The sequence below is a fragment of the Phyllobates terribilis genome, unplaced genomic scaffold, assembly GCF_046119375.1.
Source record: "Phyllobates terribilis strain yellow unplaced genomic scaffold, ASM4611937v1 Scaffold_2__4_contigs__length_985480577, whole genome shotgun sequence".
Taxonomy (NCBI): Eukaryota; Metazoa; Chordata; class Amphibia; order Anura; family Dendrobatidae; genus Phyllobates; species Phyllobates terribilis.
In genome coordinates, this window is record NW_027362762.1 from 393,550,750 (window position 1) to 393,578,156 (window position 27,407).

Consider the following 27,407-nt stretch of genomic DNA (forward strand, 5'->3'; position numbering starts at 1 on the left):
ATAGCACACATTGCAGCACACCACGTGGGTAATCTCCTTCTCCATGTTGAACAAAATAAATTGTTGTTGAATTGTTGTAAAGACTCACAGCGACTCTTCACTCTTCCCAGAATGCACCAGAAATATGCAAATTACCTTCCTCCAGCTTCAATTCCTGGTTTGTCGATTTCCTTCAAGCTGCTTGATTCAGCTACACCCAAAGATCTTCAGACGCACAGCGACTCTTCACTCTTCCCAGAATGCACTGGAAATATGCAAATTACCTTCCTCAAGCTACAATTCCTGGTTTGTCGATTTCCTTCAAGCAGCTCGATTCAGCTACACCCAAAGATCTTCAGACGCACAGCGACTCTTCACTCTTCCCAGATTGCACGGGACATATGCAAATTACCTTCCTCGAGCTTCAATTCCTGACTGTATCAAAGTCAAAGCCAAATTCCACAACATATTAAAAACAAAGCAGCTTTGTTTAAAACATGACACATTATCGCACAGCACTCAGCAGTGTTATGCGCTTGTGTGAGTGAGCGCTTAGATGGAGAAATTGTGCAGCTGACTCAGGACTCAGGCAATAAGAGCGATTCCTCGCCCGGTCCTAGTGATCGTGTGATCGCCGGGTGTCAGGATGGAGCAGGGGCTGCCGGGTCTGATCCACATCAGCTATGGAGGTGCCAACAGGAGGCGGAATTTGCCCTATGTGGCTTATATGGCTGCTCCAGTTACTGAGCAAATCAGCAAGAACAAGATGTGTTAATGTTTCCTGACTTATTCTACCACCTTATGGGGGCACAATGTGTGAAATAGGTAAAACGTAAAGAAAAGGCAATACATAAAACAATATTCAAAAAGAGGCAAGCCACTACTAGTGCAAACCATTGTTTTAACCCCCCATATGTCCGATATATACAATTATTTGTAATGTATTGGGGGTAACACAATATAAAATGTTGTTTTTTCAGTCTTTGTGGTCATAAAAAAAAATAGAAAAAAATATGTAAAACAAACATGTATTTCCTTTTTCAATTAATATTTTCACTTATATTTTAAAAAATAAAAAAACATAAATATAAAAATGCCATAAATGATAGGCCTAAAGAATTAAGAATTGAAGAGGAAGCAAATATGTTGTTAATAACCGAACAAGAAAATCATTTTGAGGAAGCTCAAATTGAAAAAAAAAATGTGCCTGGTCATGATTGGGGTTTAATTGGTTAAATAATGAGTCTCTTCACATATTGACTTTACAGGAAGCAAGAAAGCAAATGACAATTATTCTTACTCCATATACACTGAAGGCTCCATCATATGTATACATCACACATCTCACATCACATGACTTTAGTGTCACCATTATTCACTGCTGCCGTTTTCCAAACATCAAATAATTTGGGAGGACGTCAGAAAAGAGCAAGCTGAGGTTTTATTACAAGTGTAAAATCCCATTCACTGATAAAACCTAAAGCAAAAAGTCTATAAATGTATGACATATTGTATTACAATCATGGAAACAACATGGCTGCTTTTCCAAATAACACTAACAAGAGTAAGGATGAAAACTATAAAGATGGATAATAAAGTAATACACTGTATCTCATAATATTATTAGATTGCGCTTTCCCTTTAAATCTATCACTGCATCATCATGGCATGTGCCGCAACCAACAACCAATCGCATCGCAGGATTTGAACTTAAAGCAAGAAAAAACCTGTCAGTTGGTGCCAGTCTGCGATAGCTCTATTAGAGATAGGACCGGCTCCTTATTGATCGATAGAAGCGACTCTTTTTTGGATTTATACCCGGATTATTACCTGCTCATTGATTTACACCCGGATTGTTACCTGCGGATTGATTTACACCCGGATTGTTACCTGCGGATTGATTGACAGCCGCTGCCTGCCGCTCTACAGAGGTGAGTATCACTGTGTGATGAAGAAGCTGCAGATTTATGTCATCCCGGATTCTGACAGTTGGGATCTATATTATCAGAAAACTGAAATTAATTGGATATAAAAAAGCAAATGATTTCCCCATAAAAACCCAAATATAGATAACGGGGTGATTATGGATAAATAGGGTAAGAATTGGTGACTTTAAATAAATATAAAATTGTGGATAATGATGTGTAAATATTAATCTGTAAACCACTGGGCCACATATTTCTCCAAGATATCGCCAGATCTAATATATAGAAGTGCATGGTCATTATTAGCCTGTATATCATAGTTATATCACACTATAGTGGAGATATGAAGAATATTGCACTGGATCATCAGTTACTATACAGGGAGGTACCGGATATATACAGAGGTTTATATGGCGGATCACACTACAGTCAGTACAATGTAGATGATTTTTTCTTATCATAAGACATAAAATCAATCTGTGTAGACATATACAAGCGGTGAAAAGTTTTTTCCTTTATAAGTAGAAAATAGGGTTTGCTTTGTTTTCTAGATACAGCGCCACTTCTGTCATTGGGTCATGTTGGGTATTACAACTAAGCACTAATTGAGTCAGTGAAGCTGCAATAGTGCAGCACATGTAATGGAGTTAATCTATGGGTTACACATTAGGTTGTCAGTAGAACTCTATGGGTATGTAGAGATGTTGAATATGACATGTTCAGTCTGCATCAAAAACCTGTCTGTTGACAAGAAAAATCCTACATAAAAAGCTTGTATTTTTGCATGTTTTTGTGAGCTATCTTGATGCATTTTTTATGTGTTTTTTTCCCCATTCATCAAAGTGGGTGATAACCTCTGAAAGAACTGACATGCTGCAGATCTGAAACTGCTTCAAGTCTGCAAGGAAAAAAATAAGCAGCGTGTGCACGAGATTTCAGACATCTCATAGACTTTACCAGAACAGCAAAATGCTGCGTTTTTCTTAGGAAAAATGTGCCAAAAATTTCACATGTGAACATACCCTAATAGGGGGTCTTTAAAAAAAGTTATGCCTCACATATTCATGTTTTAACCTTTTCTGTATGTTTCCAGGAAGAAGAGGAAGGATGGCCATGAGGAAGCGGAAGAGAGAACTGATCGCCCAGTATGAAGAGGAGTGGTAAGTAGATGAGGTTACATCACTGCAGCCATCACCCTCCATACACCAGCAGATCCATAGTGACCATTACATCTCACCGCTACACAGATTTACACCATTTACAGCACAGAACTAATATCAGATCCTCCATGAGGAGATCACCCATCAGGATGTAAGTGCTGGACTGCTGGTACGGAAACGCTCACACTCGCTTTTCTGATGGATATTTTGGATACAACAGATCACTATGGAATTAGAGAAGTAGTCGCCACTATTTGTGAATCACGGGTTCCCATACAATTTTACATTTGTTGCATTGCACAAATCGCACAGCAGGGGGCGTATATTTGCAGCTGCTACATTTTTGTAAAGACTTGATCCTGACTGATCAGTCAACACAAACTGCTATCAATGTGCATCAGGAATTAAAGACCCCCTGTAATGAAGCACAAGTGTGAATGAGCCCAAAATACATAGAAATCAATGAGAAATTCCCACTAAAATATCTATTTCTTCTATCACAGTTCACAGTCTGCCGCCCAGGAAGCGGCCAAGAGGAAGAAGACAGAAGATGACATCCCGCAGCCAGAAGAGCGGGCAGCTTTCTTCACACTCCTTGGTAAGACTCATTGCACCTTCCACGGATTCCAGATGCAAAGTATTAGATTATATTACATGAATTTTAATATTAATCTAAATGTTACAGAAACATGTAGGGCAGATTGTTCTCCATCAGCCTCTTATAATTACACCTAGTATAAGACAGACATACAGCAGACAGGACCGGACACTATGTTGGGTCATATTAGATCAGATTAGATTACTCCACATCCTACCGATCTACAATACAATCATTTGGCTTTTATTGGGTATGTGCTTTTCTAGAGAATTCTAGCTCAGTAGACTGATATTCTGCTGCCAGCGGAGACATCTGATACCAAAGAAATAAATGACTTTAATGTCATAGCCCCAATAATGAGGTCAATGAGTCCAATACATCATTGCATGTTTACGTTTATGTGGCTTTTTCAGGTGTTTTAGACAGATTCATGAAATGTGACTTTCTGATACAACTCTACTCTACTTGTTTTCTGGAGGGATTTTATGTACGCTAGTTATTTTGATGCATTTTATTTTACTTTTTGCAAAGCATGCAACTTTTCTTGCTAAAAAATTGCAAAACCAGTTAAAGACAAAAAAAGACAAGTTTGGATTTTATGCAAAATTCATGAATAAAATGTGCTATTTTGCTGAAAACCGCGAATAAAAAACATAAAGTAACCTAAAAAACCCACAAATGATGAATCAGGCTTAGTGTTCTTCAGGAGAGACTCTTCACTCTTCTGAACCGCTCACTTTCCTCCTCTGGGACTTAGTATAATGATATCTCATAGAGGTTTGATAGCATGTCCACTTATTGTATTTTAAAAGGGTTAATCATTACTTAAATAGTGATGGCAAATCATTCATCACTATCTGATCAGTGGGTGTCGGGTGTTGAATCTCCACCAATCTGATATTGATGATGAGCTATCCTGAGCATAAGCCATCATTAATTAAATGCTCTATAACCCCTTTTATTTAGGATCGGTGGCATTACAAAGGTTTTGATTAAAGAGTTAATGGTGAAATAATCTTGTTTTTCTCATATTTGTAGAAGAAGAATACATCAGGTGTTTTCTAGCCAGAGACAGCTGTCTTAAGATTTCGGACAAGGTATTATTAGTATTGAGGGATAGAAAATCATCCAAATTTGAGAAGATTCATCATAAAGAAATAAAGGGATTATTCTTATGTAATAGTGGACAGATACTAACAAACATAGGAATACACTGATATATGTTCTGTATTATATAGACCCTCTAACTCTGCTTCTCATCCCTCTAGTATCTCCTCGCCATGGTCATCGCTTACTTTAGGAGAGCAGGACTGCGAACTTCAGAATACAGAACCTTCTTCTTTCCAGCTCTGTGAGTCTCTTTTATTATTACACATTTATGTATATAAATAACTTTTTTTTATGTTATTGTAAAAACAAAATATCTCTTCTACCACTCAGCTAAATACATGATAATTGCACTTGTTGCTTTTTATTTTTCTGCATTTTCTTCTGAAGAGTACTATCATTTATTTGGTCTCATTCCTCTTCCCTCCAGGTTTTTAGCCATCCAGTTTGAAGAGGACGTGCCATATCAACGGGAGATCTACCGCTGGGCCCTCGGATGGACGTGGAGTATGAAGAAGGACCGTCTACTACACTCACGCGACGTGCTGCTCTCCAGGATGGGATTTCGGGCCTGGGTGGATCGGACCACCTGTGATCTGGTTAGCAATATGCAGCAAGAGTAATTTAAAGCTGATATGTAACCAGATATCACAATAAAAACAGTATACTGTATACAAATAAATCACTTACATCTGATGGGGCTGTTGTACTTACTTTTAAACTTCACATAAAAATGGTGGTTTAATCCTGATATTTGATTGAGCATTTTATGAGTACAGTAATAGCCTGACTAATGAAATGCTTGTTTAAATATTAAGCAGGAAAACTTTAATAAGTTAAAAAGTCATTCTGATGGATTTTTAAAGTCATAACACCAGCATCATCCGGTCTAAAATATAAGCAAATTGGATTATGATTAATGGTGACATACTGCCTTTACGCTTTGATTATAATCATTTATTTCATTTTAGATCATGGCACAAGACCCTGACCATTGGGCATGGAAGAGAGAAAGAAACGTCCATCACAGCTGGGCAGTGCGCTGGTTCAGGAGGAATAATGCCCCATCCTGCTCTCTCTGTAACATCATTCCATGCAAGGAGGATGAGAACATCTATTGCCGGACAGACACAAGGGAGGAAACCGAAACAGCAGATCCATGCTCATCTCTGGTAAGAGTAATGTTGGTCTGGCAAAAGGGTTTAAGGATATAAATGTAAAGTTCAAATCTAAAAGAAATTTCTCCCAAGTGATAATTTATTCTGGATGAATATTGGTAAGAAGAATATTCCTCTTACAATGTGGAAAATGAACTATCAGTACGTTTTGTAAAATAAAACCCACTGTCTTATTCTTAGTAATGAGAAATTCATAAAGTAGGACTTGAATGATAACATCAATATGCTTATAATGTTTTCCTCTATTAATTTTTTATAACAATTAGATGTACTGCTGCCAGGATGGGGAACATAACCGCCGGACGGGGAACATAGCTTCTGGACCTACAAGGAGAAGAATATTGCCGGACTGGGAACAAAGCTGCTGGATCTCCAAGGAGAACATTGCTGGACGAGGAACATAGCTGCTGGATCTGCAAGGAGAACATTGCCGGACTGGGAACAAAGCTGCTGGATCTCCAAGGAGAACATTGCTGGACGAGGAACATAGCTGCTGGTCTCCAAGGAGAACATTGCCGGATGGGGAACATAGCTGCTGGATCTGCAAGGAGAACATTGCCGGACGGGGAATATAGCTGCTGGATCTACAAGAAGAACACTGCAAAATGGGGAAATAGCTGCTGGACCTCCAAGGAGAAGAACATTGCCAGATGCGGAACATAGCTGCTGGACCTACAAGGAGAAGAACATCTAGATGACGTGATGGATGAAGAACTGGAGAAAGAAGAGAAGTATTCTTAAAGGGAACCTGACACCACTTTTGTCATGTGTCAGCTAAAACTTATCTTAATCAGTGCCTGTGCTCCTTCCATAAATGGTTTTATAACCCCCTGACTCCCCCTGTATAACCCGCAAAAACCTTTTGAAGTTCTCCCACACTGTATGTTAATCCTGTTGGCCCAGTCCGATAGGTGTCCTTTTTGGGCTCTTTATTCCTCCTCCGAGCTTCTGCTCACCGTCCTCCTGCTTTGATCACCATGGACGGTGAGCAGCAGCCTGGAGGAGGAATATAGAACCCAAAAAGGACACCAATCGGACTGGGCCGACAGGATTAACATACAGTGTGAGAGAACTTCAAAAGGTTTTTTCGGGTTATACATGGGGAGTCAGGGGGTTATAAAACCATTTATGGAAGGAGCACAGGCACTGATTAACATAATAGTTTTAGCTGACACATGACAAAACTGGTGACAGGTTCCCTTTAATAATCACATACAGAAAATGCACACCCCACTGTACACAGACAACACGCACACAGACATACAATATTCTGAACACACACTATATACTGTACTCACAATTGTTATTTTGTCACACTTGTTATATTTTATAGTGGTAACCTCTCTTAGTATGCCCGGAGGAAGGGCAGTACAGCAGCCATGGATTCCCTACAGGTTTCCTCCACTGGGGGTTTTTCCTGTCCTGAGTGTTGCGTACACTCTCCGTGAGTGATGGGAGGTAACCAGCACATATAAAATATCTAATAAACTTCTCATGATTTTAACTCTCCATGATGTGTCTGAGTCTTTATTTTATACTTTTGTGTGTAGAGTCAAAAGATTTATACACCTAAAAATATAGTTGAGCTGAGAAGTGAGACTTGATTCCAGTTGTTTTGGCACCCTTGAAATTGTCCCAGAAAATAAAGTATTTCTCCCAGAAAATTATTGCATTTACACATGTTTTGTTATACACATGTTTATTTCATATGTGTGTATTGGAACAACACAAAAAACAGAGAAAAAGGGAAAATTGGACATAATTTCACAGAAAACGCCAAAAAATGGGTCGGACAAAATTGTTGGCACCCTCAACTTAATATTTGGTTGCACACCCTTTGAAATAAATAACTTCAATCAATCGCTTCCTATAAACATCAGCAAGCTTCTTACACCTCTCAACTGGAATATTGGACCACTTTTCTTTTGAAAACTGCTCCAGATGTGTCATATTTGAAGGGTGCAATATTAAGATCTCTCCACAGGTGTTCAATGGGATTTAGATATATATTCATTGGTGGCCACTTGAGAGCTCTCCAGGGCTTTGTTTCCATCCATTTCTGGGTGTTTCTTGAAGTAAGGAGTCATTGTCCTGCTGGAGGACCCATGACCTGGGATGCGAACACAGCTTTGTGACACTGGGCACTACATTGCGACCCAAAATCCTTTGGTAATCTTCAGATTTCATGATGCCTTGCACACAGTCAAGGCAGTCAGTGTCAGAGGCAGGAAAACAACCCTAAAACATCTTTGAACCTCCACTATATTTGACTGTAGGTACTGTGTTCTTTTCTTTGCAGGTCTCATTCTATTTTTAGCAAACAGTAGAATGATGTGCTTTACCTTAAAGCTCTATCTTGGTCTTATCTGTCCAAAAGACACTTTCCCTGAAGGATTTTGGCTTACTCATGTACATTTTGGCAAACAGCAGTCTAACTTTTTCATGCCTCTTTGTCCGCAGTGGGGTCCTCCCTGGTCTCCTGCCATAGCATTTCATTTAATTTCATTCAAATATCGACAGATAGTCTGCATTGACACTGATACACCTAAACCTGCAGGACAGCTTGAATTTCTTTGGAACAACTTGATTGGGGCTGCTTATCTACCACCTGTACTATCCTGGTTTGCAACCGTTCATTATCTTTTCTCTGCCGTCCACATCCAGGGAGATTAGCCACAGTGCCATGGGTTGTAAACTTCTTGATTGTGTTGCGCACCATGCAGGAGTCTAGGAGATGTGGTCAGACACTGACTGCAGCCTTTCCAATGTCCAGGGGCTGCTGTGTTTGCGGTGTGTAAATGTCGTGCTCAGACACTTACATAATTGCAAATAAATGGCAGCCCTCAGCAACTGGAGAAAAAGTGAATAAGAAAAAAATGTTACAACGCAACGTTTCATTTTGTATTAAATATAATTAATTGTATAATCACTAGTTATTACTATAAAAATAAAAATCAGGACATGTTCCCTTTAAGTACTGTATACCTACCACCGAAGTCAAAAACAAACATCAGTGTCATAATAGTTGTACTGTGCATGGCCGGAGATAAAGCAATCATGTGTTCTGATTGTTATATAACAATCATAAGATGACCGCTGTCACTCAATGCAGAATATATTCAAAACTTATGAACGGGGAAGCACCTAGTAAGAATTACAAACATTATGGTGGAGACAGGTCTCCTACAGAAATATACGGAAAAAGATGAGTATAAATATAATATTAATTAAACATTCCATACAAAAACACACTGTCTCTTATTTACATGTATATTTAGCATTAGAGTTCAATCAAAAGATTTGCAGGACGATGGCTTAGTGGTCAAATCAGTAGTCCATGGCGGCTGCATCAGAGGACTGTAAAGCTCCTTCTACTGACAGCCTCCTTGGCCCCTCTTCTGCTTAGTAGGCCTCCTCGATGTCATGCATGTCACATAGTGATGTCCTGGGGTCTACTAATCAGAAGAGGTGCCAGAGATGCTGTAAGAAGTAGGAGATTCACAGTATTCTGGTTCGGCTGCCATGGAGTAATGACTCAGCCGCTGAACCAGGATCCTGCTAATCTTTTTCCGCAACTTTAAATTCCATTCTTACTTCATTCTCTTCTACCAATAAAGATGTCTCGCACTTGCGCAGTGGGATCACTGGCTGTTCAACAGGGTACAATGAGGCGCGCCTGCTCAGCTTTCCGATTCCACTGCACAGCCGCAAGACTACGGGAACTACTCGATGACAGAGAGACGTCATCTACGTACATGCACTTATAAGAGGCGGCGTTTGAAGAGACGGGGGGTGGCATTTGAAGGAACCAGAGCGACATTGATCACAATGTAGAGACACCCATCGGACCGGACCAGACCGTGAAATTTACATACAGCGCGGGGCAAGTATAAAACACTTTTTCTGAGGTATAAAGGGGCACATCTGAGGATATTAAGGGGTTGCAGGAACCTCATTCTTATGATCTTAAAGGTGATGGGCAGGGTTTATAAGGCAAAAAACTTTTGACAGGTTCCCTTTAATAGTCACTCATAGAAAAACACACACATTCCCACATGTACCACTGTATGTAGACACTACACTCATACATACAATACCAACAAATATAGAAACACATACACACACTATATCCTATACAAACAATTGTTATTTTGTCACTCTTGTCATATTTTATAGTGGTAACCTCCCTTAGCATGCCTGGAGGAAGGGCAGTACAGCAGCCATGGATTTCTTACAGGTTTCCTCCACTGTGTTTTTCCTGTCCTGAGTGTTGCTGCACGCACTTCATGAGTGATAGGAGGTAACCAGCACATATAAAATATATAACAAACTTCACATTTTTTTAAATCTCTGTGAAGTGTCTGAGTATTTCATACCTTTATGTATGGAAGCAAAGTTAAGTCTTAGATGTGAGACTTGATTAAAATGGTGCATCTACTTTTTTCCCTGAATAATAATCCAGAGAAGTTTGGTACTTAAATCGAGCAGGTCAGATCCACATATGGGATCGACTTGAGTACCGAGTATAATGGAAGTCAATGGGAAACTCGAGCATTTCCCTGAAAGACCCTAACTGGAGGGCTGGGGTAGCAGGAAAATCTCTGAAATGGATGGAAACAGCGCTCAAATGGAATGAGAACAGCATAGGGAAGACACCTGGGCAAATCCCTGACTCCCAGGTCGCTGTTGGGAACAATGTTGTCTGAGTATTACTCCACTTTTATGGACTGACAATAAAACATATAAAACCAAAGCTAAAGTGTATTTTACAGGAAAAAATTATAGGAAACATTCTTTCCTGTATAATTGTATATGAGGCAAAATTAAAAAGAGAAAGAAAATGTATTTTCCATCCCTTAATAGCCGGGCCATCTCACACTATATTTCCCTGTCACTTATGACTACAGTAGATGACATAGTAGAGAGGTTGTTCCTCTGGTTGTTGCTTAATAATTAGGACCTTTTTCATATTTTTTGTCTGGGTGTTTTACACCCATCGGTAGTCACTGGTAAATGTAATTTTACTACCTTATCTGGGCATGTGCTGTGTGTGACATGGTCAGACACATCTTGTTTAATTTATGAAGGAGGGACTCTGAAACTCACAAAGCCAATGTGGACAATGCAAGAACTGCCAAAAATTGGAAGGAAGAGAGATTCCGATACACTCTGCATTAGACATAAAGGAGGGCCTCGTACACATTCTGTTAAAATTGTTAGGTAGTGGGACTCCTAGACTCATAAAGCCTATGCACTAAGTGCAAGACCTCTAGAAGACACTTAGAGGAGAGCATCAGAAAAGATTTTTTTCCCATTTTTGAGGAGTGGGACTCCTAGATTAGTAAAGCCTACGCCTTATGTGCAAGGGCTGAAAAGCATTTACCCCTGGTGGGTATACATATATATATGTAAGAGAATTGCATAGGTAGGGCTTATACACATCCTATAAAAATTATGAAGGAGGGCATCATGCACACCCCGGAGAAATTAAGAGCGAGGGTTGCATGATGACCATCTAAAAATTATGAGTGAGGGCCGCCTGATGATCCTTTAAAAATTTTGAGTGAGTGCCACCTGATGACCCTCTAAAAATTTTGAATGAGCAACACCTGATGACCCTCTAAAAATATTGAGTGAGGGCCGCATGATGACCCTCTAAAAATTTGGAGCGAGGGCTGCAGGATGAGCCTCTAAAAATTTGGAGCGAGAGATGCATGATCACCCTCTAAAAATTATGAACGAGGTCCACATGATGACCCTCTAAAAATTTGGAGAGAGGGTCTCATGCCTTGCGCATTGTAAATTAGGTATATAATATACACTACCGTTCAAAAGTTTGGGGTCACCCAGACAATTTTTTTTTTCCATGAAAACTCATACTTTTATTTATCAAATGAGTTGCAAAATGATTAGAAAATATAGTCCAGAGATTGACAAGGTTAGAAATAATGATTTTTATTAGAAAGAATTATTTTCTCCTTCAAACTTTGCTTTCGTCAAAGAATGCTCCCTTTGCAGCAATTACAGCATTGCAGACCTTTGGCATTCTAGCTGTTAATTTGCTGAGGTAATCTTGAGAAATTTCATCCCATGCTTCCTGAAGCCCCTCCCACAAGTTGGATTGACTTGATGGGCACTTTTTGCGTACCGTACGGTCAAGCTGCTCTCACAACAGCTCAATGGGGTTGAGATCTGGTGATTGCGCTGGCCGGAGTGGATAGATAGAATACGAGATGCCTGCTTCTTCCCTAAATAGTTGTGTGCTTTGGGTCATTGTCGTGTTATAGGATGAAATTGGTTCCAATCAAGCGCTGTCCACAGGGTAGCAATAATAATCTTTATTTTTATATAGCGCTAACATATTCCGCATCGCTTAACATACATTATCATCGCTGTCCCCATCAGGGCTCACCATCTAGATTCCCTATCAGTATGTCTTTGGAGTGTGGGAGGAAACCCACGCAAACACGGGGAGAACATACAAACTCCTTGCATATGTTGTCCTTGGTGGGATTTGAACCCAGGACCCCAGCGCTGCAAGGCTGCAGTGCTAACCACTGCGCCACTGTGCCGCCCTATATGGCATGGCGTTGCAAAAGGGAGTGATAGCCTACCTTATTCAAAATCCCATTTACCTTGTACAAATCTTCCACTTTACCAGCACCAAAGCAACCCCAGACCATCACATTACCTCCACCATGCTTGACAGATGGTGTCAGGCACTCTTCCAGCATCTTTTCAGTTCTGCATCTCACAAATGTTCTTCTGTGTGATCCAAACACCTCAAACTTTGATTCCTCTGTCCATAAAACTTTTTCCAAACTTCCTCTGTCCAATGTCTGTGTTCTTTTTCCCATATTAATCCTTTCCTTTTATTAGCCAGTCTCAGATATGGCTTTTTCTTTGTCACTTTGCCCTGAAGGCCAGCATCCCGGAGTCGCCTCTTCACTGTAGACGTTGACACTGGCGTTTTGCGTGTACTATTTAATGAAGCTGTCAGTTGAGGAGCTGTGAGGCAACGATTTCTCAAACTAGAGACTCTAATGTACTTGTGTTGTTGCTCAATTGTGCAGTGGGGCCTCCCACTTCTCTTTCTACTCTGGTTAGAGCCTTTTTGTGCTCTTCTCTGATGGGAGTAGTACACACCATTGTAGGAAATCTTCAGTTTCTTGGCAACTTCTCACATGGAATAGCCTTCATTTCTAAGAACAAGAATAGACTGTCGAATTTCACATGAAAGTTGTCTTTTTCTAGCCATTTTGAGAGTTTCATAGAACAAACAAATGTAATGCTCCAGATTCTCAAATAGCTCAAAGGAAGGTCAATTTTATAGCTTCTCAAATCAGCCAAACTGTTTTCAGCTGGGCTAAGATACTTGTGCAAGGGTTTTCTAGGGTTTTCTAAACATCCATTAGCCTTCTTACACAGTTAGCAAACACAATGTACCATTAAAACACTGGAGTGGTGGTTGTTGGAAATGGGCCTTTATACACCTATGTAGATATTGCAATAAAAACAAGACATTCGCAGCTAGAATAGTCATTTACCACATTAACAATGTATAGAGGGTCTTTCTGAATCATTTAATGTTAGCTTCATTGAAAAAAAATGTGCTTTTCTTTCAAAAATAATGAAATTTCTAAATGACCCCAAACTTTTGAATGGTAATGTATTATTATTATTTATTGTTATAGCGCCATTTATTCCATGGCGCTTTACATGTGAAAAAGGGGTATACATACAAAAACAATTACAATAATCTTGAACAAAGCATGACGGCGACTGGTACAGGAGGAGCAAGGGCCCTGCCCGCGAGGGCTCACAGTCTACAAGGGATGGGTGAGGATACAGTAGGTGAAGGTAGAGCTGGTCATGCAGCGGTATGGTGGGGCGAGGGTTACTGCAGGTTGTAGTCTTGTCGGAAGAGGTGGGTCTTCAGATTCCTTTTGAAGGTTTTCACGGTAGGCGAGAGTCTGATATGTTGGGGTAGAGAGTTCCAGAGTAGGTGGGATGCATGGGGAAAATCTTGTATGCGATTGTGGGAAGAGGAGATAAGAGGGGAGTAGAGAAGGAGATCTTGTGAGGATCAGAGGTTGCGTGCAGGTATGTATCGGGAGACTAGGTCACAGATGTATGGAGTTGACAGGTTGTGGATGGCTTTGTATGCCATGGCTAGGGTTTTGAACTGGAGTCTCTAGACAATGGGGAGCCAGTGAAGAGATTGACAGAGAGGAGAGGCGGGGGAATAGCGGGGGGACAGGTGTATTAGTCGGGCAGCAGAGTTTAGGATAGATTGGAGGGGTGCGAGAGTGTTGGAAGGGAGGCCACAGAGGAGGAGGTTGCAGTAGTCGAGGCGGGAGATGATGAGGGCATGCACTAGTTTTTTGCAGATTCGTGGTTGAGGAATGTGCAGATCTGGGAGATATTTTTGAGTTGGAGTCGGCAGGAAGTGGAAAGTGCTTGGATATGTGGTTTGAAGGAGAGATCAGAGTCCTGGGTTACCCCAAGGCAGCGAGCTTGCGGGACTGGACTGGCGAGAGTGAACAGCCATTGACATTTATAGATAGGTCAGGTGGGGGGGGGTGAATGAGATGGTAGAAAGATGATGAATTCATTTTTATCCATGTTAAGTTTTAAAAATCTAGCAGAGAAGAAGGATGAAATAGCGGATAGACATTGTGGGATTTTGGTTAGTAGGGGAGAGATATCGGGTCTGGAAAGGTAGATTTGTGTGTCATCAGGATAGAGGTGATACTGAAAGCCGTGAGACTCTATGAGCTGTCGCAGGCCAAAGGTGTAGATGGAGAAGAGTAGGGGTCCTAGAACTGAACCTTGGGAGACACCAACAGATAGGGGGCGAGATGATGTTGATGTTGATGTTGTTGCATGGCACAAGATCGCCCTCCATGAAGAAGTATTGGACAAGATCTTTTCTTTATCATGGTTGTGGAACAAAGAAATACGAACATCGGCCTCTAGGAGATTCCACTGCTGTAGCCTGGAGCAGAGCAGATCTTAGCAGGGATCGTTGCTGCATCGCTGTGTGGTCGCTGGTGAGATGTCAAACAGTCAGATCTTCCCAACGATGCAGCAACGATACGGCGATACGTAGCGACCTATATAACGATGCAACGATGCAACGCAAATGCACACCTATGTGTCTCAGTTCTGAGTCCCCAACGAGGTCGTTGGTAAGGTGTCAAACACACCGATGCATGCTACCCAGCGGGACCTCAACGATCAGAAAATGGTCCAGGCCATTTCGACACGACCAGCGATCTCACAGCAGGGGCCTGGTCGCTGCTACGTGTCAAACGTAGCGAGATCGCTGCTGAGGTCGCTGTTGCGTCACAAAACTTGTGACTCAGCAGCGATCTCGCTAGCGATCTCACTTAGTGTGACAGGGGCTTTAGGCAGATCCAAATCTCTGACAATATTGTTCAGTTCACCTTGTGTTATGAGGTGTGGTTCAGTTGAGGTTGCTGACAGATAGTCTGGGTCATGAGAGGAAGATGCTTCATGACACAAGCACCCTCTTCTTCCTCACTTGACTGGACAGAAAATGTTTCTGGTGCTTTTGGAACCAGCAGTTCTTCTGTATGTGGTGCTGGGTGTATTGCAGATGGAATGTTTGGATACTGTAAAGTCCACTTCTTCTTTGAAACTTATTTCCTAATGGGGGGCACCATGCAGAAATAACAATTGATAGTGTAATCGGTTGACTCTCTCCAGAGCATTGGGACTGCAATAGGCAAGATTTCCTCTTCTCAAGCAACCACTGGGTAAGATGTGATGCACATGTATTGCAGCATATGTGTGGAGCCCAACTCTTGTCCTGATTTCCTATTCTGCAGCCAAAATGCAGGTTGTAGGCTTCACTTATCACGGTAGTCAAGTTTTGCCTTTGTGGCGCAAAAGTGACTTTTCCGCATATGTAGCAAAAACTATCCACTTTGTTAATGTAAGAAGGAGGCATATCGGAGAAAACATATAGAAACATGTCAGTATGCTAAGAAAGTAAGCTAAGAAATCCTAAAAGTAGGTGATGCCACTGTAATTAGGATTACAACATCAGAGATGAGTTGGCATTTTTTGATTGGTCACCCTAAGATGATAGAATTCTGAAGGCTCAATAGACTAAATACATGATGAAATAGACTAGCTACTAACAATGCTATAATGATGATGAAATAATAAAGACACAATTTTTCTATAAGCCTGCATGAAAGTTGTCATAAGTAATTACAATTTCCTCTGGATCTTGAAAATTATATCCAATCAGCAAATTTTATTAGTTTTCAGCACCACAAAAATAGTTGAGTTCAACTGTTTTTGTCTGTGAACCAATTTGGCTGTAGAGAAGTGCAATAATAAAAAAATACACATATTTGGTATCGCTGCTTTCGTAAAAGTCAAATCTATAAAAATATAAAGTAACTTAACCCGATTGGTAAACTGTGTAATGCTAAAAAATCGAAACGCCAGGATTACATTTTTTTTGGCTGCTGCAAGACTGCAATAAAATGCAATAAGAGGGGATCAAAACACTGTAGCTACTTCAAAATAATATCACTAAAAACATCAGCTCAGATCACAAAAAATAAGCCGTCATATAGCTCCACCGCCGGAAAATTGAAAATGTTACTGGTCTTGGAAAATGACAACACAAGTGAATTTTTTTTCAATTTCCGTTTTTTTTTTTACCACTTAAATAAAAATGAAAACAATACATGTTTGGTATCTGCATAATCGTAGTGACCTGGACAATCATATTGCCAGGTCACTTTTATCGTATAGTGAACATGGTAAATAAAAAACTTGAAAAACAATTGCAGAATTGCGCTTTTTTGCTATTTTGCCACACTTGGAATTAGTTTTTCTCTTTCCAGTACATCACATGATAATATGAATGGTGTCATTCAAAATTACAATTTGTCCCCCAAAAACAAGCCCTTATATTGCAATGTGGACAGAACAATAAAAAACTTATAGCTCTTGGAAGAAGAGGAGGAAAAAACAAAAGTGCAAAAATGGAAAAATCGCCTTTCAGGAAGGGGTTAACACAAACACAGTCGTAGTCATTTCAAAGTGACCTCCACATACAGTATATAGCTATGAGTAAACATATGGCATCCATTCTTCACGGCTGTTGTTCACATACAAACACCCACACTACTTATTTATTAAGACTGACGCTTCGTTCAATTGTCTTCATGAGGGGTGTCCGAGAATAAGATGTGCTAAAATTCTGTAAGAGGCGCATCTTATCAGTGGCCTGTACCTCTGTACGCCTCGCCAGAAATATTACACCAGTCAAAGACTAGAGAAACATTTCTGGCATAAAAAGCACAGACAATTTTCATGAATTTGATGGACTGGCGTAGCCACAACTCTTCCCATCTCGACTCCACAGTTACTTGCTGGCTGAAATTGGCGTGGAAGCACCCAAAGTAAAAAAAAATTGCACATTTCAGGTTGTCTTACCACAGTTTTGAATCAGAGCCTATCTTTTCATTTCAGTTGGAGTGTTTCTTTACTTTTTCTCCCTATTTCTATTGCTAAGCTGTGAGGTGTGACATACTTTGACAATACAGATGTTGTGCTGCATTCCCTGCTTTGGCTTTTATATAGGCTATCGTAGGCTGTGCTCTAGTACGTGATAATAGCAGGTAGAGATCGCTTCGTGCAACCCCAGTCCATGGTCTATGACAGTGCTCTCTGGCTGTGGACAGGAGCTATGCGAATTTCCTAAGCTTCCAGGTTCCCTGGTGTGGTGTTTAATTGGGCCGCCTAGTGTAGCATCATGAGAGCTGTGAAAATCATAAGGTAAGCTTGAGATCCTAGAGGATAAGGAATACTAGAGATTAGCAAAATGACTCTCAGGGCCCTGGTCTAAAGGCCATGCTGGTAGTTTGTGACAGCTCAACCAGAGCACTGCATATTTCCTACTACCTGCTAGTATCCTAGACACTTCTTATGATTAGTAAGTCAGTGACGTAATATCGTAATCATGGCGTTGCAAGAACCAGCTAATTAGAAGAGGTGTCCAGGATACTGGCAGGTAGTAGGAAGTTCACAGAGTCACGGACTACTAATGTGGGTACTAGACTAAGGTTCTGCAAATCATTTTGCTCATTTTGCTCAACTCTGGAAAATATCTTAACTGGTCCATAAATTTTATCAGTAATTCTGCTACAGTTATTCTGGTTTTTTTGGCAGCAGCCTCCCTTTGTGCTATATGAAATATAGTCCTTGAGTTGTGCTGTTCAATCAGTTTGGTGTAATATTCTTCTTTCTAGTTGTATCTGTATCTAGAAGAGCTAGCTGACAATCAATATGACTGCCATCATTGTCGACTCAAGAGACGATACTCTACTTTTTGAAACTCCTGAATAACACATTTGCTTACTAGCACAGTATTAGATGACTTTTGGCAGATAACTGCATAATAAGACAGATCTGTCATTGTGGAGTTTGGGAGAACTTGTTGACAGCACTTGAATCAGATATCACTGCAGCAGCGCTTGGCTGTCGATCAGCTAATTTTTAAACATACCTGTCACCAGGACTGGCCCCTCTACATTACTGTGTCTTACCGATGTCCTAATAATGCTTAAGTAATGTGTACAATTTTCACCACTAAACAGAGTGCGAAGCTGTCAATTATTGGTGTGGAAGGTATTTTACACCTTGCAGTTATGGACCTGTTTTATATTTATTATTTGCCAAAGGCAATAAAATCCCTATGCATAATGACTGTGATTTAAAAATTACCTTTTATTCTATATAAAGTACTTAAGGAAATTTCTAAACTCTATATTAAAAACACAGATAGCGATTTTTGGCTTGCTGAGGGTATGTACTCTCTGTCTCTGTTAGCAGTTAGCAAACTTCTGAATGCTTCCCAGCAAAGTTATTAGAGTCACATATCTAATTGCTACACACATTACGTCTGCAGTCCATCATCATAATAGATAGCATCATAACTCTGACCCTCAATCACATTTGCTGATTAAAAAGTGAATAAGCTCATAGCCTCCGAGTCCCCAACATGTTTCACCAATCTGGCATCATCAGGGGAATGAGGCTATTATGTCATATACACTGCTCAAAAAAATAAAGGGAACACTCAAATGACACATCCTAGATCTGAATGAATGAAATATTCTCATTGAATACTTTGTTCTGTACAAAGTTGAATGTGCTGACAACAAAATCACACAAAAATCATCAATGGAAATCAAATTTATTAACCAATGGAGGTCTGGATTTGGAGTCACCCCCAAAATTAAAGTGGAAAAACACACTACAGGCTGATCCAACTTTGATGTAATGTCCTTAAAACAAGTCAAATTGAGGCTCAGTATTGTGTGTGGCTTCCACGTGCCTGTATGACCTCCCTACAATGCCTAGGCATGCTCCTGATGAGGTTGCGGATGGTCTCCTGCGGGATCTCCTCGCAGACCTGGACTAAAGCATCCGCCAACTCCTGGACAGTCTGTGGTGCAACGTCATGTTGGTGGATGGAGTGAGACATGATGTCCCAGATGTGCTCAATCAGATTCAGGTCTGCAGCACAGGCGGGCCAGTCCATAGCTTCAATGCCATCATCTTGCAGGAACTGCTGACACACTCCAGCCACATGAGGTCTGGCATTGTCCTGCATTAGGAGGAACCCAGGGCCAACCGCACCAGCATATGGTCTCACAAGGGGTCTGAGGATCTCATCTCGGTACGTAATGGCAGTCAGGCTACCTCTGGCGAGCACATGGAGGGCTGTGCAGCCCTCCAAAGATATGCCACCCCACACCATTACTGACCCACTGCCCAACTGGTCATGCTGAAGGATGTTTCAGGCAGCAGATCGCTCTCCACGGCGTCTCCAGACTCTGTATCATGTGCTCAGTGTGAATCTGCTATCATCTGTGAAGAGCACAGGGCGCCAATGGCAACTTTGCCAATCCTGGTGTTCTGTGGCAAATGTTAAGCGTCCTGCACAGTGTTGGGCTGTGAGCACAACCCCCATCTGTGAACATCGGGCCCTCATACCACCCTCATAGAGTCGGTTTCTAACTGTTTGTGCAGACATATGCGCATTTGTGGCCTGCTGGAGGTCATTTTGCAGGGCTCTGGCAGTGCTCCTCCTGTTCCTCATTGCACAAAGGCGGAGGTAGCGGTCCTGCTGTTGGGTTGTTGCCCTCCTACGACCCACTCCACGTCTCCTGGTGTACTGACCTGTCTCCTGGTAGCGCCTCCAGCCTCTGGACACTACGCTGACAGACACAGCAAACCTTCTTGCCACAGCTCGCATTGATGTGCCATCCTGGATGAACTGCACTACCTGAGCAACTTCTGTGGGTTGTAGAGTCCATCTCATGCTACCATGAGTGTGAAAGCACAACCAACATTCAAAAGTGACCAAAACATCAGTCAGAAAGCATTGGTACTGAGATGTGGTCTGAGGTCCCCACCTGCAGAACCACTCCTTTATTTAGGGTGTCTTGATAATTGCCAATAATTTCCATCTATTGTCTATTCCATTTGCACAACAGCATGTGAAATTGATTGTCAATCAGTGTTGCTTCCTAAGTGGACAGTTTGATTTCACAGAAGTTTGATTTACTTGGAGTTATATTCTGTTGTTTAAGTATTCCCTTTATTTTTTTGAGCAGTGTATATCCAGGCCATCAATAGAAAATGTTAGAAAGTTTAAGATTGTGTTCGCACTCCTGTTAAACCCTTCCATTGTCCTGTCTCATTACAGGAAAGGAACAATGGAAATCAGCTGAGGACGGGTTCATCATAAAACACACCCGAGCAAAGCCCGACTGACTATAATAAGCTCCATCAACTTTCTGTCAAGATTGCTATCATATTTCAAATCTAAGTCATGTTTCTTATAAATTCCCGATCAGACCAGTTTATCACCGTTCCTCTCTACCCTCGGGCCAAGGCATGTCACATCTTTGAACTTCACAATGTGCCGTGGACCGAGGGCACAGAGGAACATCTTAAAATGGGCTTCCTTCATAGTTCACTCTGTAAAGGACTTTCCCGTTCAATCTCCTATATATCATTTTATTAATATAATCTCAGTTGCTGCTCTGGTCTGTGTTTACCAGCTGCAGCGGTTACTTCATTTTTGTAGCTCATGTGACTGCGACAACCAATTAGTTCAGCGGCTCATGCTGACATAACCGGAATCAGTGCTCAATAAATCCGTCAGCTCACCATGCAGAATAAAAAGCACATACATTGCTCTATTGGGGGAAAAATAAAAACGTAACGGTCTTGAAAAATGGCAACACAAATCAAAAATATTTTCTTTTACAAAATTCAGTTTTTTTTAAGCTCTTAAATAAAAATAAATCTATGCAACTTTAGTATCAACATAGTTGTACTGATCTGTAGAATTATGTTTCCAGGTCATTTTTACCATACAGAGAATACCGTCAAAACACCTCCAACCTCAAAAATAATAGCAGAATTGTGTTACCAAGCATGCAAGAAGGTGTTTTTGAATTATTGGCCCCGCAATGAAATACGGAGCACCTGTATTTGGTTTGAACAGTCAGTCATTCTGTGCTAACTTACAAATAAAGCTGCACTTTGTAGTGCTATAGCACGTCCTGGACCCTGTGTTGTTCAACATCTTTATCAATAATTTAGATGAAGGATTTGAGGGTAAACTGGTTAAATTTGCTGATGACACAAAGCTTGGAGGGATAGCTAACAATAGAAAAGAGAGAGAGAGAGAGGATTCAAAAAGATCTAAACAATCTGAGCAGCAACTAACAGAATGGTTTTTAACAAGGGGAAATACAAAGTCCTACATCTGGGCAAAAAAAATTAAAAAAGCATATACAGAATGGGAGGAATAGGGCTAAGCAACAGCACATGTGAAAAAGACTTGGGTATACTAATAGATCACAGACTGAACATGAGTCAACAGTGTGATGCAGCAGCAGAAAAGGCAAACACAATTCTAGGTTGCATTAACAGAAGCATACACTCTAGATCATGTGGAATAATTGTCCCCCTCTACTTCTCTTTGTTCAGACGTCATCTAGAATACTGTGTCAAGTTCTGGGCACCACATCTTAAAAAAGACATGAAGAAACTGAAGCAAGTTCAGAGATTAATGACCAAAATGGTGAGCGGTCTGCAAACAATGTCCTATGAGCAATGGTTAGAGGATTTGGGAATGCTTAGCTTGCAAAAGAGAAGAGTGAGAGGAGACTTAATAGCTGTCTACAAATATCTCAAGGGCTGTCACATTGTAGAGGGGTCAGCTTTATTCTCATTTGCACAAAGACAGACTAGAAGCAATGGGATGAAACTGAATGGGAGAAGATACAGATTAGATATTAGAAAAAACTTTTTGACAGTGAGGGTGATTAATGAGTGGAACAGGCTGCCACGAGAGATGGTGAGTTCTCCTTCAATGGAAGTCTTCAAACAGAGGCTGGACAGGCATCTGTCTGAGATGGTTTAGTGAATCTTGCATTGAGCAGGGGGTTGGACTAGATGACCCTGGAGGTCCCCTCCAACTCTAACATTCTATGATTCTATGTCATTCTGTGATGACAGAGTCCCTTTAAGAAAAACATAATTTCTTCTAGGTACAGTACAGACCAAAAGTTTGGACACACCTTCTCATTTAAAGATTTTTCTGTATTTTCATGACTATGAAAATTGTACATTCACACTGAAGGCATCAAAACTATGAATTAACACGTGGAATTATATACTTAACAAAAAAGTGTGAAACAACTGAAAATATGTCTTATATTCTAGGTTCTTCAAAGTAGCCACCTTTTGCTTTGATGACTGCTTTGCACATTCTTGACATTCTCTTGATGAGCTTCAAGAGGTAGTCACCAGAAATGGTCTTCCAACAATCTTGAAGGAGTTCCCAGAGATGCTTAGCACTTGTTGGCCCTTTTGCCTTCACTCTGCGTTCCAGCTCACCCCAAACCATCTCGATTGGGTTCAGGTCTGGTGACTGTGGAGGCCAGGTCATCTGGCGTAGCACCCCATCACTCTCCCGCTTGGTCAAATATCCCTTACACAGCCTGGAGGTGTGTTTGGGGTCATTGTCCTGTTGAAAAATAAATGATGGTGCAACTAAACGCAAACCGGATGGAATAGCATGCCGCTGCAAGATGCTGTGGTAGCCATGCTGGTTCAGTATGCCTTCAATTTTGAATAAATCCCTAACAGTGTCACCAACAAAGCACCCCCACACCATCACACCTCCTCCTCCATGCTTCACGGTGGGAAACAGGCATGTAGAGTCCATCCGTTCACCTTTTCTGCGTCGCACAAAGACACGGTGGTTGGAACCAAAGATCTCAAATTTGGACTCATCAGACCAAAGCTCAGATTTCCACTGGTCTAATGTCCATTCCTTGTGTTCTTTAGCCCAAACAAGTCTCTTCTGCTTGTTGCCTGTCCTTAGCAGTGGTTTCCTAGCAGCTATTTTACCATGAAGGCCTGTTGCACAAAGTCTCCTCTTAACAGTTGTTGAAGAGATGTGTCTGCTGCTAGAACTCTGTGTGGCATTGACCTGGTCTGTAATCTGAGCTGCTGTTAACCTGTGATTTCTGAGGCTGGTGACTCGGATAAACTTATCCTCAGAAGCAGAGGTGACTCTTGGTCTTCCTTTCCTGGGGCGGTCCTCATGTGAGCCAGTTTCTTTGTAGCGCTTGATGGTTTTTGCAACTGCACTTGGGGACACTTTCAAAGTTTTCCTAATTTTTCGCACTGACTGACCTTCATTTCTTAAAGTAATGATAGCCACTCGTTTTTCTTTACTTAGCTGCTTTTTTCTTGCCATAATACAAATTCTAACAGTCTATTCAGTAGGACTATCATCTGTGTTTCCACCTGACTTCTGCACAACACAACTGATGGTCCCAACTAGAGATGAGCGGTGTTCGACTCGAACTGTTCGCCAATCTCAAATTCGAGCTGTTTTGGGCGGTGTTCGAGCCGTTCGGCGAACACGAACGATTTGAAAAAAATTCGGCTGTTCGAGGTTGTGTTCGATAACAGTTCATGCACCAAAATCATAACTGGATTTTTTCTCAGTAATGCTGAAAATTAATGTTAATACACAGTTTGAGTGTACCGCGGGGCGGGGGTAGGGGCAGGGGATGGATCTCTGCAGAAATAATGAAGATCTCCATTTTTTTTTCTCTTTCCCGCATTTACAGTGGGGAGGTGCAATCTGTCAGCCTATCAGCAGCGCACACACGGAGCGAACTGCTTTTTTCACACAAGCAAGGGCATGTGTCATTGGCCGTGTATGTCACATGTCCTTGCCCTATAAGACCCAGCCATTTTCCCCGTCGCCACCATTTTCTCACTGCTGCAGCTGCGTGTTAAACGGCACCGCTGTTGCTGTGTGCGCTATACTTTGTTAATTTCAAGCCAATTTTCGCACAAATCTACAGAGAGCTTGGGAGTAGGGAATAGTTGTGATTGCAGTCCTTTTAAGGACTAGGTTACATAATTTCCTACGACTTTTATCAGGCAAGTCTGTGCTCTTAAATAGATAGGTTGGGAGTAAAGACTAATTGTAATTGCAGTCCTTTTCAGGGCTAGGTTACATCAGTTCCTATCAATTTTATCAGGCAGGTCTGTGCTATTAAATAGATAGGTTGGGAGTAAAGACTAATTGTAATTGCAGTCCTTTAGAGGGGTAGGTTACATCAGTTCCTATCACTTTTTGCAAGGCAGGTCTGTGCCAGAGCTGTGCAAGTTTTTTTCACAGCATTTGGCTAAATCTAGCAAAGCTAATCCTTTTTGTCCTCTTGCAGTGTGTGTTAGTCAGTGGAGAAGCCTATCTGTGTTGCAAGCTACACCACCTGTGTATAGAATACAAATTTTTTTACTGCACTTAGTGAAGTAAAACCTTTTTGGCATAGCATCATTCTATTAGTCCATCTATACTAACCTCCATTAGGTTGCAAATTCAATATAATTTTTTTCTGCATCTAGCTCTGAAAAACTATTTCGGCTTCTAGCAGTGTGTGGGACTTGTTCTATTAGTCCATCTATACTAACCTCCATCAGGTTGCAAATTCAATATAATTTTTTTCTGCATCTAGCTCTGAAAAACTATTTTGGCTTCTAGCAGTGTGTGGGACTTGTTCTATTAGTCCATCTATACTAACCTCCACCAGGTTGCAAATTCAATCTAATTTTTTTCTGCATCTAGCTCTGAAAAAATATTTCGGCTTGTAGCAGTGTGTGGGACTTGTTCTATTAGTCCATCTATACTAACCTCCAGCAGGTTGCAAATTCAATATAATTTTTTTCTGCATCTAGCTCTGAAATAATATTTCGGCTTCTAGCAGTGTGTGGGACTAGTTCTATTAGTCCATCTATACTAACCTCCAGCAGGTTGCAAATTCAATAAAAAATTTTTCTGCCTCTAGCTCTGAAAAAATATTTTGGCTTCTAGCAGTGTGTGGGACTTGTTCTATTAGTCCATCTATACTAACCTCCATCAGTTTGCAAATTCAATATAATTTTTTTCTGCATCTAGCTCTGAAAAAATATTTCGGCTTCTAGCAGTGTGTGGGACTTGTTCGATTAGTCCATCTATACTAACCTCCAGCAGGTTGCAAATTCAATATAATTTTTTTCTGCATCTAGCTCTGAAAAAATATTTCGGCTTCTAGCAGTGTGTGGGACTTGTTCTATTAGTCCATCTATACTAACCTCCAGCAGGTTGCAAATTCAAAATAATTTTTTTCTGCATCTAGCTCTGAAAAAATATTTCGGCTTCTAGCAGTGTGTGGGACTTGTTCTATTAGTCCATCTATACTAACCTCCAGCAGGCTTCAAATTAAATATAATTTTTTTCTGCATCTAGCTGTGAAAAAATATTTCGGCTTGTAGCAGTGTGTGGGACTTGTTCTATTAGTCCATCTATACTAACCTCCAGCAGGTTGCAAATTCAAAATAATTTTTATCTGCATCTGGCTCTGAAAAAATTTTTGGGCTTCGGCTTGTAGCAGTGTGTAGAACTTGTTCTATTAGTCCATCTGTACTAACCTCCACCAGGTTGCAAATTCAATCTAATTTTTTTCTGCATCTAGCTCTGAAAAAATATTTCGGCTTGTAGCAGTGTGTGGGACTTGTTCTATTAGTCCATCTATACTAACCTCCAGCAGGTTGCAAATTCAATATAATTTTTTTCTGCATCTAGGTCTGAAAAAATATTTCGGCTTGTAGCAGTGTGTGGGACTTGTTCTATTAGTCCATCTATACTAACCTCCAGCAGGTTGCAAATTCAATATCATTTTTTTCTGCAGAGTTTCATAACACATATTTCAACTGGAGAGGTATTAGAGGCCTGCTATGGCCACAGGTACTAATGGAGGTAATCAAGGTAGGGAGAGAGGCAAGAGGTCCGGTCATCTTAGTTATACAGGCCCGGGGAAATTACCAAGGTCATCACAAGAGTGCATAACTAATGGCAATAATGAAACTAGACACTGAGCGCTTCAGAGAATTTTTCACAAAACTAACTATAGTATGGTCAGAGATTGTGCCGATAGCGGTATGGCAAGGTGCGCGAGACATCACGGCCATCGAACGGACAAGGCGGGTAATAAATATTCGGATGACAAAATTTAGAAGAGACAGAGGTGGTGTAGTGATACAACACCGACAACTGGAGGGAGATAACTCAGGCCTCATACGGCCCGACGGTATTCACTTAATGGATATTGGACTGGACATATTCCTGTCAGGACTGCAGGACGGAGTGGAACAAGCGTTAAGAGTGATTGATGGGGGTCAGAGTCCTGCATACGAGTACGCATGATCCTCCGTGGCCTGGAAATAGAAAGGACATGTTGGAGAGTTACACTTGTTGGCCAACTTGCCGGTGTGGAGACCCAGGGCATGCTGCAACAAGCTGAATTATTTTAGAAATAAAATGCCTTTCTAATGGAATGAGTATAAAGAGTTAATAAAGCTGTGACCGATCCTCACCCATCCAGTTGTAAGAGTTACATTATTGTATTGTCAAGGAAAGGGGGGCGGTAGGGGGGCTGAGCGTCTGGGTTTGGTTGGGGGTTCCCACAGTCTGCCTAGGCTAGATGCATTTAAAAATTCTTATTAGATACACAGGCGGTGCAGCTTGCTACGCAGCTGGGCTACAACGCCCAAAGTATTGCCTAGGCTAGATGCAGTTAAAAATTCTACGCTGACTAGCAGACACTGAAGCTTTGGAGCAGACCTCTGAGTAAACAGCTCTTCAGACTCAACCATCTGTGTTACCCCAAGCCATAGTATATGTAGTTTCTTACAGTTAAAAGGGGGGGGAGCGACCCAACCCACCTGGAATTGACGATGCCAACGTCACGTAAAACACAGCAAGGGGACTCCAAAAAGAGTCTCCAGTTTTTCCAAAAATTGTGGCACAGACACCACTTAAGTG